The 16,548-nt window shown below is 46.2% G+C and overlaps 1 protein-coding gene across 6 annotated transcripts in view; it reads right to left on the bottom strand.

The window, feature by feature from the left end:
• The window catches only part of LOC118360314 (calmodulin-binding transcription activator 1-like), a 579,426-nt gene that overhangs the window by 450,835 nt on the left and 112,043 nt on the right, over positions 1 to 16,548 (bottom strand). The window lies entirely within an intron of this gene.

Below are 16,548 nucleotides of genomic sequence, written 5' to 3'. Positions count from 1 at the left end.
GAGCTTGTTATATTGCCTTTTTTCGAAATTTCTACCAAAATGTCCTCATGCTGATTTGTAATAAAGATTTCCTTACTTTCATCTTCTGCCTCAGCTGACTCTCTGTTGTTTGTCTATTCTTCAGATTGTGATTGGCATAATTACGTTGCTCGGATTGAATCAAAAGGAGAGAGAGGAGGGAGATGGAGAGAATCAAAAGGAGAGAGGGGAGTGAGATGGAGATAATCAAAAGGAGAGAGAGGAGTGAGATGGAGAGAATCAAAAGGAGAGAGGGGAGTGAGATGGAGAGAATCAAAAGGAGAGAGGAGTGAGATGGAGAGAATCAAAAGGAGAGAGAGGAGTGAGATGGAGAGAATCAAAAGGAGAGAGGGGAGTGAGATGGAGGGAATCAAAAGGAGAGAGGAGATGGAGAGAATCAAAAGAGATGGAGGGAATCAAAAGGAGAGAGGGGAGTGAGATGGAGAGAATCAAAAGGAGAGAGGGGAGAGAATCAAAAGGAGAGATGAGATGGAGAGAATCAAAAGGAGAGAGAGGAGTGAGATGGAGAGAATCAAAAGGAGAGAGAGGAGTGAGATGGAGAGAATCAAAAGGAGTGAGGGGAGGGAGAGAGGAGTGAGATGGAGATGGAGAGAATCAAAAGGAGAGAGGGGATTGAGATGGAGAGAATCAAAAGGAGAGAGAGGAGTGAGATGGAGAGAATCAAAAGGAGAGAGGGGAGTGAGATGGAGAGAATCAAAAGGAGAGAGGGGAGTGAGATGGAGAGAATCAAAAGGAGAGAGAGATGGAGAGATGGAGAGAATCAAAAGGAGAGAGGGGAGTGAGATGGAGAGAATCAAAAGGAGAGAGGGGAGTGAGATTGAGAGAATCAAAAGGAGGAGAGAGAGATGGAGAGAATCAAAAGAGATGGAGAGAATCAAAAGGAGAGAGGGGAGTGAGATGGAGAGAATCAAAAGGAGAGAGGGGAGTGAGATGGAGAGAATCAAAAGGAGAGAGGGGAGTGAGATGGAGAGAATCAAAAGGAGATAGGGGAGAGAGGGAGTGAGATGGAGAGAATCAAAAGGAGAGAGAGGGAGGAGATGGAGAGAATCAAAAGGAGAGAGAGGAGTGAGATGGAGAGAATCAAAAGGAGAGAGGGGAGTGAGATGGAGAGAATCAAAAGGAGAGAGAGGAGTGAGATGGAGATAATCAAAAGGAGAGAGATGGAGAATCAAAAGAGATGGAGAGAATCAAAAGGAGATAGGGGAGATGAGATGGAGAGAATCAAAAGGAGAGAGGGAGAGAGGAGAGAGGGGAGATGGAGAGAATCAAAAGGAGAGAGAGGGAGTCAAAAGAGATGGAGAGAATCAAAAGGAGAGAGGGGAGTGAGATGGAGAGAATCAAAAGGAGAGAGAGGAGATGAGATGGAGAGAATCAAAAGGAGAGAGAGGAGGAGATGGAGAGAATCAAAAGGAGAGAGAGGAGTGAGATGGAGATAATCAAAAGGAGAGAGGGGAGGAGATGGAGAGAATCAAAAGGAGAGAGGGGAGATGAGATGGAGAGAATCAAAAGGAGAGAGGGGAGTGAGATGGAGAGAATCAAAAGGAGAGAGGGGAGTGAGATGGAGAGAATCAAAAGGAGAGAGAGGAGTGAGATGGAGAGAATCAAAAGGAGAGAGGGGAGTGAGATGGAGAGAATCAAAAGGAGAGAGAGAATCAAAAGGGAGAATCAAAGGAGAGAGGGGTGAGATGGAGAGAATCAAAGGAGAGAGAGGAGTGAGATGGAGAGAATCAAAAGGAGAGAGAGGAGATGGAGATGGAGAGAATCAAAAGGAGAGAGAGGAGATGAGATGGAGAGAATCAAAAGGAGAGAGAGGAGTGAGATGGAGAGAATCAAAAGGAGAGAGAGGAGGAGATGGAGAGAATCAAAAGGAGAGAGAGGAGGAGATGGAGAGAATCAAAAGGAGAGAGGGGAGATGGAGATGGAGAGAATCAAAAGGAGAGAGGGGAGTGAGATGGAGAGAATCAAAAGGAGAGAGAGGGAGGAGATGAGATGGAGAGAATCAAAAGGAGAGAGGGGAGGAGATGGAGAGAATCAAAAGGAGAGAGGGGAGGGAGATGGAGAGAATCAAAAGGAGAGAGAGGAGTGAGATGGAGAGAATCAAAAGGAGAGAGAGGAGTGAGATGGAGAGAATCAAAAGGAGAGAGAGGAGATGAGATGGAGAGAATCAAAAGGAGAGAGAGGAGTGAGATGGAGAGAATCAAAAGGAGAGAGAGGAGGAGATGGAGAGAATCAAAAGGAGAGAGAGGAGTGAGATGAGATGGAGAGAATCAAAAGGAGAGAGAGGAGTGAGATGGAGAGAATCAAAAGGAGAGAGAGGAGGAGATGGAGAGAATCAAAAGGAGAGAGAGGAGTGAGATGGAGAGAATCAAAAGGAGAGAGGGAGGAGATGGAGAGAATCAAAAGGAGAGAGGGGAGTGAGATGGAGAGAATCAAAAGGAGAGAGAGGAGTAAGATGGAGAGAATCAAAAGGAGAGAGAGGAGATGGAGATCAAAAGGAGAGAGAGGAGTGAGATGGAGAGAATCAAAAGGAGAGAGAGGAGTGAGATGGAGAGAATCAAAAGGAGAGAGGGAGTAAGATGGAGAGAATCAAAAGGAGAGAGGGGAGTAAGATGGAGAGAATCAAAAGGAGAGAGGGGAGTGAGATGGATGGAGAGAATCAAAAGGAGAGAGAGGAGTGAGATGGAGAGAATCAAAAGGAGAGAGGGAGTGAGATGGAGAGAATCAAAAGGAGAGAGAGATGGAGAGAATCAAAAGGAGAGAGAGTGAGATGGAGAGAATCAAAAGGAGAGAGAGGGATCATGGAGAGAATCAAAAGGAGAGAGAGGAGGAGATGGAGAGAATCAAAAGGAGAGAGATGGAGAGAATCAAAAGAGATGGATGGAGAAATCAAAAGGAGAGAGGGGAGATGGAGAATCAAAAGGAGAGAATCAAAAGGAGAGAGGGGAGTGAGATGGAGAGAATCAAAAGGAGAGAGGAGGAATCAAAAGGAGAGAGAGGAGTGAGATGGAGGGAATCAAAAGGAGAGAGGGAGATGAGATGGAGAGATCAAAAGGAGAGAGGGGGAGATGAGATGGAGATAATCAAAAGGAGAGAGGTGAGATGGAGAGAATCAAAAGGAGAGGAGGATGGAGAGAATCAAAAGAGATGGAGGAGAATCAAAAGGAGAGAGAGGAGTGAGATGGAGAGAATCAAAAGGAGAGAGAGGAGTGAGATGGAGAGAATCAAAAGGAGAGAGAGGAGTGAGATGGAGAGAATCAAAAGGAGAGAGGGAGAGATGAGAATGGAGAGAATCAAAAGGAGAGAGAGGAGTGAGATGGAGAGAATCAAAAGGAGAGAGGGGAGTGAGATGGAGAGAATCAAAAGGAGAGAGAGGAGTGAGATGGAGATAATCAAAAGGAGAGAGGTGAGATGGAGAGAATCAAAAGGAGAGAGAGGAGTGAGATGGAGAGAATCAAAAGGAGAGAGGGAGTGAGATGGAGAGAATCAAAAGGAGAGAGGGGAGTGAGATGGAGAGAATCAAAAGGAGAGAGGAGGAGGAGAGGAGAGATGGAGGGAGAGATGAGATGGAGAGAATCAAAAGGAGAGAGGGAGTGAGATGGAGAGAATCAAAAGGAGAGAGAGGAGTGAGATGGAGAGAATCAAAAGGAGAGAGAGGAGTGAGATGGAGAGAATCAAAAGGAGAGAGGGAGTGAGATGGAGAGAATCAAAAGGAGAGAGAGGGAGGAGAGAATCAAAAGGAGAGATGGAGAGAATCAAAAGGAGAGAGGGAGTGAGATGGAGAGAATCAAAAGGAGAGAGGGGAGATGAGATGGAGAGAATCAAAAGGAGAGAGAGGAGATGAGATGGAGAGAATCAAAAGAGAGAGAGAGTGAGAGAGGAGTGAGATGGAGAGAATCAAAAGGAGAGAGAGGAGTGAGATGGAGAGAATCAAAAGGAGAGAGAGGAGGAGAGATGGAGAGAATCAAAAGGAGAGAGAGGAGGAGATGGAGAGAATCAAAAGGAGAGAGAGGAGATGAGATGGAGAGAATCAAAAGGAGAGAGAGGAGATGAGATGGAGAGAATCAAAAGGAGAGAGAGGAGGGAGATGGAGAGAATCAAAAGGAGAGAGAGGAGGAGAGATGGAGAGAATCAAAAGGAGAGAGAGGAGTGAGATGGAGAGAATCAAAAGGAGAGAGAGGAGTGAGATGGAGAGAATCAAAAGGAGAGAGAGGAGTGAGATGGAGAGAATCAAAAGGAGAGAGAGGAGTGAAGATGGAGAGAATCAAAGATGGAGAGAGAAAAGGAGAGAGATGGGAGAGAATCAAAAGGAGAGAGAGGGAGTGAGATGGAGAGAATCAAAAGGAGAGAGAGGAGTGAGATGGAGAGAATCAAAAGGAGAGGGAGTGAGATGAAGAATCAAAAGGAGAGAGAGGAGTGAGATGGAGAGAATCAAAAGGAGAGAGAGGAGTGAGATGGAGAGAATCAAAAGGAGAGAGAGGAGTGAGATGGAGAGAATCAAAAGGGGAGAGATGGAGGAGATGGAGGAGAATCAAAAGGAGAGAGAGGGAGTGAGATGGAGAGAATCAAAAGGAGAGAGAGGAGTGAGATGGAGAGAATCAAAAGGAGAGAGAGGGAGAGAGAGAGGAGTGGATGAGAATCAAAAGGAGAGAGAGGAGTGAGATGGAGAGAATCAAAAGGAGAGAGAGGAGTGAGATGGAGAGAATCAAAAGTAGAGAGAGGAGTGAGATGGAGAGAATCAAAAGGAGAGAGAGGAGTGAGATGGAGAGAATCAAAAGGAGAGAGAGGAGTGAGATGGAGAGAATCAAAAGGAGAGAGGGGAGTGAGATGGAGGGAATCAAAAGGAGAGAGAGGAGTGAGATGGAGAGAATCAAAAGGAGAGAGAGAGGAGTGAGATGGAGAGAATCAAAAGGAGAGAGGGGAGTGAGATGGAGGGAATCAAAAGGAGAGAGGGGAGTGAGATGGAGAGAATCAAAAGGAGAGAGAGGAGTGAGATGGAGAGAATCAAAAGGAGAGAGAGGAGTGAGATGGAGAGAATCAAAAGGAGAGAGAGGAGTGAGATGGAGAGAATCAAAAGGAGAGAGAGGAGTGAGATGGAGAGAATCAAAAGGAGAGAGAGGAGTGAGATGGAGAGAATCAAAAGGAGAGAGAGGAGTGAGATGGAGAGAGGCATAGCTTCTCTCCATGTTGTGGATACCGTTTGATTGTGACTAAATGAGGAAGTCCATACTCTGGCGAGAACCATCCTATTCTTCTAATTCTGTGTTGTCTCCCGTTTGCTCCTCAGCCTCTGATGACTTTGTTGTTTATTTGTTTGCTGCTTCATTTATTCAGCCAGGATGCTCTGGGGGGTATCCTCATCTTATAATGCAAGACGAGGTGATTTTTCCCCCTTCCTTTCGCTTTTCTTTCCTTTTCTTTTCCTGTGCAGAAGGCGATGTCCCTTATGGTTTGGCCATATATACTGTAATGTAAAGGCTAGAACAGTCCTGTATATTAATCAAGCAGTTGACAAAGGAGCCATCCTACACACTGCAGCTCGGGCCCCTATGCTCTTTCTGCATCACACCCTGTCCCAGAATCCTCTCTGTTCTGGGGGACGGGGATCTCCCCTCCCTCACTGGGCGAATGTGGCTAAGAGTCCTACTGTACCAGCGGAGGCTGCTGAGGGGAGGACGGCTCAAAATAAAGGCCGAAACGGGGCAAATGGAATGGCATCAATTCCACTTATTCCCCTCCAGCCATTACCACAAGGCCGTCTTCCTCCTATGCACATCTATACACTCATATATATATTTCATTTAACCTTTATTTAACTAGGCAAGTCGGTTAAGAACAAATTATTACTTACAATGATGGCCTACCCCGGCCAAACCCGGACGACACTGGGCCAATTGTGCGCCGTCCTATGGGACTCCCAATCACGGCCGGATGTGATACAGGCTGGATTTGAACCAGGGACTGTAGTGACGCTTCTTGCACTGAGATGCAGTGCCTTAGACCACTGCGCCACTCGGGAGCCCATATCTAAACATTGTGTAGGAAAGGTCAGTCACTAAGCGTCATTTACAAATTATGTCCTTGAGTTTGACCTTAACCTTCCTACTGCTGCCAGATAAATGACTGTACATGTGGCCAGTCAGTCAGTCAGTCAGACAGACAGACAGACAGACAGGGGGTCTCTTTGAAGGAGCTAACCCCAGCGGGGGTGCCGCTGCTGATCTGAGGTCAGTCCATAAAGGACCCGTGAGGCTGTCTCCCTGGAGGATGTTGAAGCTGAGGCTCGGGGCTCTTCAGTCTCCCTTCAGTCTTCAGCTAAGTGATAAAAGTCTCTGTTTCCCCCGACCAACCCCAAGGGAATCCCACTGTGTCTGTCTCTCTACATCTACTCTCTTCTTTCTCTCTCTCTCAAGCTAAGGAATAATCAATGACTCCCACTGTCCCCTTTTCCTCCCTCCTCCTTCCCTGTGTCTCTTTAACGGTCGGTGACTCTTTCTCTCTTCTCTTCATGGCTTCACCTCTTCTCTCCATCAACTCTCCTCTAATATAGAACCTATCGCTTCTTTTAGCTATCACCCTCTGTGAGTCCTCTCCTTCACCTTTACATTCCCTTTATCGTTGTCTATGGGTATATTTATCTCTAGGTGCTAGTGGGGGAGAGGGCCAGTCCCCTGCTTCTACTGAGAAAGGCATGGAAACTACAGGTAAGGCACTGTGCTTCATGGAAAACCACAGGTATGACCCATTAGCTTTATTGTTTCCACCTCAAGAAGAGAACTGGCTGTGTCTGTGTGTTAAACGTTTAAACGACTGGTCTACAGTTAACACAGCAACCAGAGATGGAAGAGTGATTGACATAGGATAGAAAAGAAGAGGCGAGGAAGTGGAATGAAGGAGAAAAGTCAGAGACCGTCTTGTTCAAGGGTTTCAGCCGTTTGAAAATCGATTCCTTCATAGCCTATTCAATAAACTGCATGCATTTTCACTTGATGGGTGAGGTAGGAAAGGTATTATTTATCAGAAACCCATTGGTCTAGTCCACTTATCAGAACTGCAATTGTCTGTGAGTACCGCACAGATAAAGAGACAGTATTTTACTGAAGTGTAATAACTACGTTGAAAAATTATTTTTGGTGGAGAAATCTATTTGTACTTTACTGCTATATTCTTTCCAAAATAAGCCTACTTTGTTAGCCTCTGCGGCGTTGTCATAGCAATATGCAGTACAATGCCTTATCGAAGAGCCACTTCAACCTTTTTAACATTCTACGACGAGAACCCCTCTCCTTCTGCTGTTACCTTCATCACTCCCGAATGATTCTCATCTTGTTTTTTTCACCCAAGAAGTGTTAACAACAACCTTGAAGCTTAGTAAACATTTAAGTTGGGGGAAAAAATTGGAACAAAGGGGTTTGTTTTGTGTGAAAACATATTTTATGATTGGCTATCACCCCTCATCCTATCATCAATTCAGTCGTTGTCTAACAGGAAAGAGTTATCTAGGGGTTATATGTTTACAAATAATATCTTTATTTCACCTTACCCTCACAGTTTTCCTGTACTGAATTCAGTGTTGTCCATTTCTTGTCAATTGAATTGTGTAGTTACTGGAGTAGTCAAGTCGATGTTATAAATATCAGAAGAAAGACTGGTAAAAGCAAAATGACTAAGAAAGGAAAATAATGCCTTTGTGGAAAGCTCAGCAGATGCCAATCAGACAATATGAGAGACAGCTCGGGGTCCTTAGGGGGATGAATCTGAGTTCAATGTGAAGGCAAGGACACTCCTCTCTGCAGCAGACGCCAAAACAGCCCAACACACAAAGCAGCGTGCTAAAATAAAACACAATCAATTCAAACACCAACACCACTGTGCTGGGACCTCATTTAGAGACTTCCAGAGCAGCCTTTTAAAGATTCTTTACCGAACACTGAAGCTAGACCGGGTTAGATTCTATACCGAACACTGAAGCTAGACCGGGTTAGATTCTATACCGAACACTGAAGCTAGACCCGGTTAGATTCTATACCGAACACTGAAGCTAGACCCGGTTAGATTCTATACCGAACACTGAAGCTAGACCCGGTTAGATTCTATACCGAACACTGAAGCTAGACCTGGTAAGATTCTATACCGAACACTGAAGCTAGACCAGGTTAGATTCTATACCAAACACTGAAGCTAGACCCGGTTAGATTCTATACCGAACACTGAAGCTAGACCCGGTTAGATTCTACACCAAACACTGAAGCTAGACGGGTTAAATTCTATACCGAACACTGAAGCTAGACCCGGTTAGATTCTATACCGAACACTGAAGCTAGACCAGGTTAGATTCTATACCAAATACTGAAGCTAGACCCGGTTAGATTCTATACCGAACACTGAAGCTAGACCCGGTTAGATTCTATACCGAACACTGAAGCTAGACCAGGTTAGATTCTATACCGAACACTGAAGCTTGACCCGGTTAGATTCTATACCGAACACTGAAGCTAGACCCGGTTAGATTCTATACCGAACACTGAAGCTTGACCCGGTTAGCCCTCCCATCGCGTTCTCTCTCAGTCTCTGTCTCAGTTCATATCCAGCACTGCTTCCTCTCATCATACATGTGTATAAATCCACAAACCACTGTCTGGCATGCTCCATCTATCTCCTTCACTCATGTACTGTTAGAGACACCATCTCTATATCTCTGCTTGCCAACAGTCTGTCCTCCAGGCCCTGCTCACTTAAAAAACCCACCCTACCCCAAGAAGGCCAGGTTTGAGCTTAGCTACAAGACCCGCCTAGACATACCACCAGACATATCACCAGACACACCACCAGACATACCACTAGACATACCATCAGACATACCACTAGACATATCACTAGACATATCACTAGACATATCACTAGACATATCACTAGACATACCACTAGACATATCACTAGACATATCACTAGACATACCACTATACATATCACTAGACCTACCACTAGACCTATCACTAGACATATCACTAGACATATCACTAGACATATCACTAGACATATCACCAGACATATCACTAGACATATCACTAGACATACCACTAGACATATCACTAGACATATCACTAGACATATCACTAGACATATCACTAGACATACCACCAGACATACCACTAGACATATCAGCAAACATATCACCAGACATACCACCAGACATACCACTAGACCTACCACTAGACATACCACTAGACATATATCACTAGACATACCACTAGACATACCACTAGACATACCACTAGACATATCACTAGACATACCACTAGACATATCACTAGACATACCACTAGACATACCACTAGACATATGACTAGACATACCACTAGACATACCAATAGAACTACCAATAGACATATCACCAGACATACCATCAGACATATCACTAGACGTACCACTAGACGTACCACTAGACGTACCACTAGATGTATCACTAGACGTATCACTAGACGTACCACCAGACGTACCATCAGACGTACCACCAGACGTACCAGTAGATGTACCACTAGACGTATCACTAGACGTACCACTAGACGTACAGTGCAGTGAAAAAGTAATTGCTCCTTTCTGATTTTCATTATTTTCTTTATTTTTGATACTGAATGTTATCAGATCTTTAACCAAAACCTAATATTAGATAAAGGGAACCTGAGTTTACAAATAACAAAACATTTATTAAATAACAAAGTTATGCAACACCCAATTCCCCTGTCTGAAAAAGTAATTGCCCCCCTTACACTCAATAACTGGTTGTGCCACCTTTAGCTGTGTAACATCTGCTTCCAACTCCCACTCTCAAACACGCAGATCCCCTGAACACAGCTCATTTTCCAGCTCACTTTCCAGCCCACACTCTCAAACACGTAGATCCCCTGAACGCAGCTCACTTTCCAGCCCACACTCTCAAACACGTAGATCCCCTGAACGCAGCTCACTTTCCAGCCCACACTCTCAAACACGTAGATCCCCTGAACGCAGCTCACTTTCCAGCCCACACTCTCAAACACGTAGATCCCCTGAACGCAGCTCACTTTCCAGCCCACTTTCCAGCCCACACTCTCAAACACGTAGATCCCCTGAACGCAGCTCACTTTCCAGCCCACTTTCCAGCCCACACTCTCAAACACGTAGATCCCCTGAACGCAGCTCACTTTCCAGCCCACTTTCCAGCCCACACTCTCAAACACGTAGATCCCCTGAACACAGCTCACTTTCCAGCCCACACTCTCAAACACGTAGATCCCCTGAACGCAGCTCACTTTCCAGCCCACTTTCCAGCCCACACTCTCAAACACGTAGATCCCCTGAACACAGCTCACTTTCCAGCCCACACTCTCAAACACATAGATCCCCTGAACACAGCTCACTTTCCAGCCCACACTCTCAAACACGTAGATCCCCTGAACGCAGCTCACTTTCCAGCCCACTTTCCAGCCCACACTCTCAAACACATAGATCCCCTGAACGCAGCTCACTTTCCAGCCCACACTCTCAAACACATAGATCCCCTGAACACAGTTCACTCTCCAGATCCCAATCACCTGAATTCTAATCACCTGTTCACACACTTGTATGTCATTATCACACACTATTTAGTTCAGTTCTTTGCACCCCATCACTGAGGCATTGTTTGTTTTGTGACACATCTTTCAGAGCGCTGGGGTTCCTGTGATGTACTCTTCCCGGTGTATGATAGTTAATGCCTGCCTCACTAACGACTCCTTTTGCCTATCAGATTTCCTGTTATCTACCTATTGCCTGATCTCCCGGACTACATTACTAGCCTTTTCCCTGCCTGCACTGTTGCCCTTTTTGACCCCCTGTGTATGACCTTCTGCCGGCCTCCTCCCGTGGTCCTTTACAATAAACACCTGCTGCGCCCTGCGCTTGAAACCAGCTCTCTGTCTCCCCTCGTGTTCATTACAAACTGCAAGTGTGTGAGAGACTGACCAACAACTACAGGAAGCATTTGGTTGGAGTCATTGCTGCTAAAGGTGGAAAAACCAGTGTAAGGCAACTACTTTTTCACACAGGGGCAATCTGTGTTGCATAACTGTGTTAATTAAATAATTATACATTTGTTCTGTTATTTGTAAACTCAGTTTCTCTTTATCTAATACTTGGTTTTGGTTGAAGATACGATAACATTTAGTATCAAAAATAAAGAATCAGAAAGGGGGCAAATACCTTTTCACGGCACTGTAGCCTATTCTTACCTCTCACCCCGTCTTTGAAGTACGACTTCCGGAAGCCTCATAACTACTCACCCATAATGCATTGTGAAGCAAACAAACACATGGTTTGTTACAAAACAGTAGTTGGGTTACATAAACAAAAGAGGAAACGTCCTCTCACTGTCAACTGCGTTTATTTTCAGCAAACTTAACATGTGTAAATATTTGTATGAACATAACATTCAACAACTGAGACATAAACTGAACAAGTTCCACAGACGTGATGAACAGAAATTGAATGTGTCCCTGAACAAAGGGCGGGTCAAAGTCAAAAGTAACTGTCAGTATCTGGTGAGGCCACCAGCTGCATTAACTACTGCAGTGCATCTCCTCCTCATGGACTGCACCAGATTTGCCAGTTCTTGCTGTGAGATGTTACCCCACTCTTCCACCAAGGCACCTGCAAGTTCCCAGACATTTCTGGGGGGAATGGCCCTGGCCCTCACCCTCCGATCCAACAGGTCCTAGACGTGCTCAATGGGATTGAGATCCGGGCTCTTCGCTGGCCATTGGAAGAATACTTACATTCCTGTCTTGCAGGAAATCACGCACAGAACGAGCAGTATGGCTGATGGCATTGTCATGCTGGAGGGTCATGTCAGGATGAGCCTGCAGGAAGGGTACCACATTATGGAGGAGGATGTCTTCCCTGTAACGCACAGCGTTGAGATTTCCTGCAATGACAACAAGCTCAGTCCAATGGTGCTGTGACACACCACCCCAGACCATGACGGACCCTCCACCTCCAAATCGATCCCGCTTCAGAGTACAGGCCTCGGTGTAACGCTCATTCTTTTGACGATAAACACAAATCCGACCATCACCCCTGTTGAGACAAAATGCAACTCGTCAGTGAAGGGCACTTTTTGCCAGTCCTGTCTGGTCCAGCGACAGTGGGTTTGCGCCCATAGGTGACATTTTTGACGGTGAGGACCTGCCTTAAAACAGGCCTACAAGCCCTCAGTCCAGCCTCTTGTGGACAGTCTGAGCACTGATGGAGAGATTGTGCGTTCCTGGTGTAACTCGGGCAGTTGTTGTTGCCATCCTGTACCTGTCCCGCAGATGTGATGTTCGGATGTACCGATCCTGTGCAGGTGTTGTTACACGTGGTCTGCCACTGCGAGGACGATCAGCTGTCCTTCCTGTCTCCCTGTAGTGCTGTCTTCGGCATCTCATTGTACGGACATTGCAATTTATTGCCCTGGTCACATCTGTAGTCCTCATGCCTCCTTGCAGCATGCCTAAGGCACGTTCACGCAGATGAGCAGGGACCCTGGGCATCTTTCTTTTGGTGTTTTTCAGAGTCAGTAGAAAGGTCTCTTTAGTGTCCTAAGTTTTCATAACTGTGACCTTAATTGCCTACCGTCTGTAAGCTGTTAGTGTCTTTACGACCGTTCCACAGGTGCATGTTCATTAATTGTTTATGGTTCATGGGAAGCAGTTAAACCCTTTACAATGAAGATCAGTGAAGTTATTTGGATTTTTACTAATTATCTTTGAAAGACAGGGTCCTGAAAAGGGACGTTTCTCATTTTTGCTGAGTTTAGTTGCATTCTGGAGGTGAAAATCCAACAGGTCACAAAAACAATACGCTCCTCTGTAATTTATTTATGATATGTTCTCTACGATAGTCGAAAATGTTTCCATGGTGTATTGTCGAGAGGTACAAACGCAACAACTGCCTCAAGCCAAAAACAGATAGGCTAAACAATATTCAAACTCGACAGAGAACTACTGTGCTGTTAATGTCAGCTTCTGCTGGGGAACCCCCATTAGTACTGGTGTTTAATGAAACACACTTGGGAGTGTTACAGAGGGTAGAATAGATGGTACAACTATGAGACAGATGAAGCCAAACTCACACGGACAACAGTAAAAGACAAACCCTGTGTAGGCAGCTGTAGCCACAGTGGGGGTGGTGGTGAAGTCTGGCTGCAAAAGGCCCTCGTTGTGCACCAGCGGGGAACACAGAGGGGCACCCCACTGCAGCCCTCCAACCAAGCTCACCAGACCGACGCGTGCGCGCCCCCCCACCTTCCAGATCACAGCTCAAGGGTTCAGCCTGGCTCATTACGTTTCCCCGTACACCTCACCTCCACCCTGTGGGGTCCTGACCACACACCACAACGGGTCGACGGCCTGCCACGGGGCGTCCTGTGTTAGCATTCAGCAGAGTGAGAAACAATACCAACACGAAGCAGGGCGTCATATCATCATCTTCCACCTCACAGCTCCCTGGGCCTGACATCTCCTTGCTGTGCTATTGTTTTGCCTCAGCTCTTCTCTCTTTGCCCTTTCCCTCCTCCACTTCACAGCCCAGGGAATAGGCTACGGGTGTGGGAGACGCAGACAACAGGAGACCTTAGCATACACCAGTGATTCCCAACCTTGTTTGAACCGTGGCACTCCTAAAATGTCCCTATTAAAGAGATTCTCCTGTACTTGTGTATACTTTTTAGCCTGTAGCTCTGAAAGTAGCGCTCACGAGCCAAAAGAGGTTCACAAAAATTGCGTACTGTGTCACGTGTAGATATGTGCACTACGTCATTTATCTCTCTCTCACTCTGCTGTGTGTGCATCGTACTAGCTGTCACTCAAATGGTGGGGGGCTGAAGCTCATTGGCTAGAACTCAAATTGCTAGGGGGCTGGCCCACGTGGGGGAAAATGTAGAGAAAATGGCGCAGCACAGCTTCCAGAAAAGCAGTCGCTTTCAAACTAGGGATTTGGTGGCTAATTGAGGTAAGACAGTAATTCTGCTCCTAAATTATGCCCGTATGAACTATATATTGACACATCCAGCCTAAATCGGGAGGTTTAAAAACACATTAGTAGTCGCCAAAGTTCCGGAGCATGTCTTTAATTTATTTAGTGGTAATGACCTCCATCTCATCTAATCCATACTGCAAATCATCTATTTTCTGTGACAAATGTTTTTATTTTTAGATTAAATAGGGTTTATTTGAAATATTTTTAAAGTTCCTTATTCATGTGGGTTAATTTGTGTGTACCCCTCCTTTAAGATAGTCCAGTTCATTTTTTAAATGTTTTACCTCTGGTGAAATAGGTCTTTCATTTTTAATGGTTTGGGAAACAGTGGTTTTCTGCACTGTAAAGATGCAACCATGTACACAAAGCCATGTTCTGTTTGTTTCAATGGCAGAGGCTCTGTGGTACAGCTAAGCTCAGAGCCATATATTAAGAAATAAATGACTAACTAAACCTAATCAGACTTGCCTGTCTGTGCTAATGGTTTTCACAGAGGAAGTAAAATGATACAAACGACTTTGCGCACCCCTCAAATGATACTAATGTAACAACAGCCTAAGCGCACTGGACTCCAAACAACAATACAGATGTAACCATTTGCCATTTAATGTATTATCTGACTGGCACTAGTGCTCCCAAGTCAAAATTCCATGTGCATTCCGCAGGTCACGTCTATTCCGCAGGTTACGTCTATTCAACAAGTCACGTCTATTCCCCAGGTCACGTCTATTCCGCAGGTCATGTCTATTCCCCAGGTCACGTCTATTCCGCAGGTCACGTCTATTCCACAAGTCACGTCTATTCCACAGGTCACGTCTATTCCGCAGGTCATGTCTATTCCCCAGGTCACGTCTATTCCGCAGGTCACGTCTATTCCACAAGTCACGTCTATTCCACAGGTCACGTCTATTCCGCAGGTCACGTCTATTCCCCAGGTCACGTCTATTCCGCAGGTCACGTCTATTCCCCAGGTCACGTCTATTCCCCAGGCCACGTCTATTCCCCAGGTCACGTCTATTCCCCAGGTCACGTCTATTCCGCAGGTCACGTCTATTCCCCAGGTCACGTCTATTCCACAGGTCACGTCTATTCCCCAGGTCACGTCTATTCCCCAGGTCACGTCTATTCCCCAGGTCACGTCTATTCTGCAAGTCACGTCTATTCCCCAGGTCACGTCTATTCCCCAGGTCACGTCTATTCCCCAGGTCACGTCTATTCCCCAGGTCACGTCTATTCCCCAGGTCACGTCTATTCCCCAGGTCACGTCTATTCCGCAGGTCACATCTATTCCACAGGTCACGTCTATTCCGCAGGTCACGTCTATTCCGCAGGTCACGTCTATTCCCCAGGTCACGTCTATTCCGCAGGTCACGTCTACTCCCCAGGTCACGTCTATTCCCCAGGTCACGTCTATTCCACAAGTCACGTCTATTCCACAGGTCACGTCTATTCCGCAGGTCACGTCTATTCCGCAGGTCACGTCTATTCCCCAGGTCACGTCTATTCCACAAGTCACGTCTATTCCCCAGGTCACGTCTATTCCGCAGGTCACGTCTATTCCCCAGGTCACGTCTATTCCCCAGGTCACGTCTATTCCGCAGGTCACGTCTATTCCCCAGGTCACGTCTATTCCCCAGGTCACGTCTATTCCGCAGGTCACATCTATTCCGCAGGTCACGTCTATTCCGCAGGTCACGTCTATTCCCCAGGTCACGTCTATTCCGCAGGTCACGTCTATTCCCCAGGTCACATCTATTCCCCAGGTCACGTCTATTCCCCAGGTCACGTCTATTCCCCAGGTCACGTCTATTCCGCAGGTCACGTCTATTCCACAGGTCACGTCTATTCCCCAGGTCACGTCTATTCCCCAGGTCACGTCTATTCCCCAGGTCACGTCTATTCTGCAAGTCACGTCTATTCCCCAGGTCACGTCTATTCCCCAGGTCATGTCTATTCCGCAGGTCACGTCTATTCCGCAGGTCACGTCTATTCCCCAGGTCACGTCTATTCCCCAGGTCACGTCTATTCCGCAGGTCACGTCTATTCCGCAGGTCACGTCTATTCCACAGGTCACGTCTATTCCGCAGGTCACGTCTATTCCGCAGGTCACGTCTATTCCCCAGGTCACGTCTATCCCCCAGGTCACGTCTATTCCCCAGGTCACGTCTATTCCACAGGTCACGTCTATTCCACAGGTCACGTCTATTCCACAAGTCACGTCTATTCCACAGGTCACGTCTATTCCGCAGGTCACGTCTATAAGTGATTGTTACAAGAATTGCTGACGATTAAGGAAACATTTGAGGTACACCTGAGAGTTCCTCAAGGCACACCAGTGTGCACGGCACAACGGTTGGGAACCAATAGCATACACAGTGGTGTTCCTACCTCAGATGAAGACTGATTGGCTGAACCGAAGGGGGGAGTGGAACTTGGTACATTGAAATAAAAATCTGAGCATTCTCACTGAGCACAACA

This window comes from Oncorhynchus keta, chromosome 27 (assembly GCF_023373465.1).
Source record: "Oncorhynchus keta strain PuntledgeMale-10-30-2019 chromosome 27, Oket_V2, whole genome shotgun sequence".
NCBI classification, from domain to species: Eukaryota; Metazoa; Chordata; class Actinopteri; order Salmoniformes; family Salmonidae; genus Oncorhynchus; species Oncorhynchus keta.
This window is presented reverse-complemented; position numbering and strand designations above follow the sequence as displayed.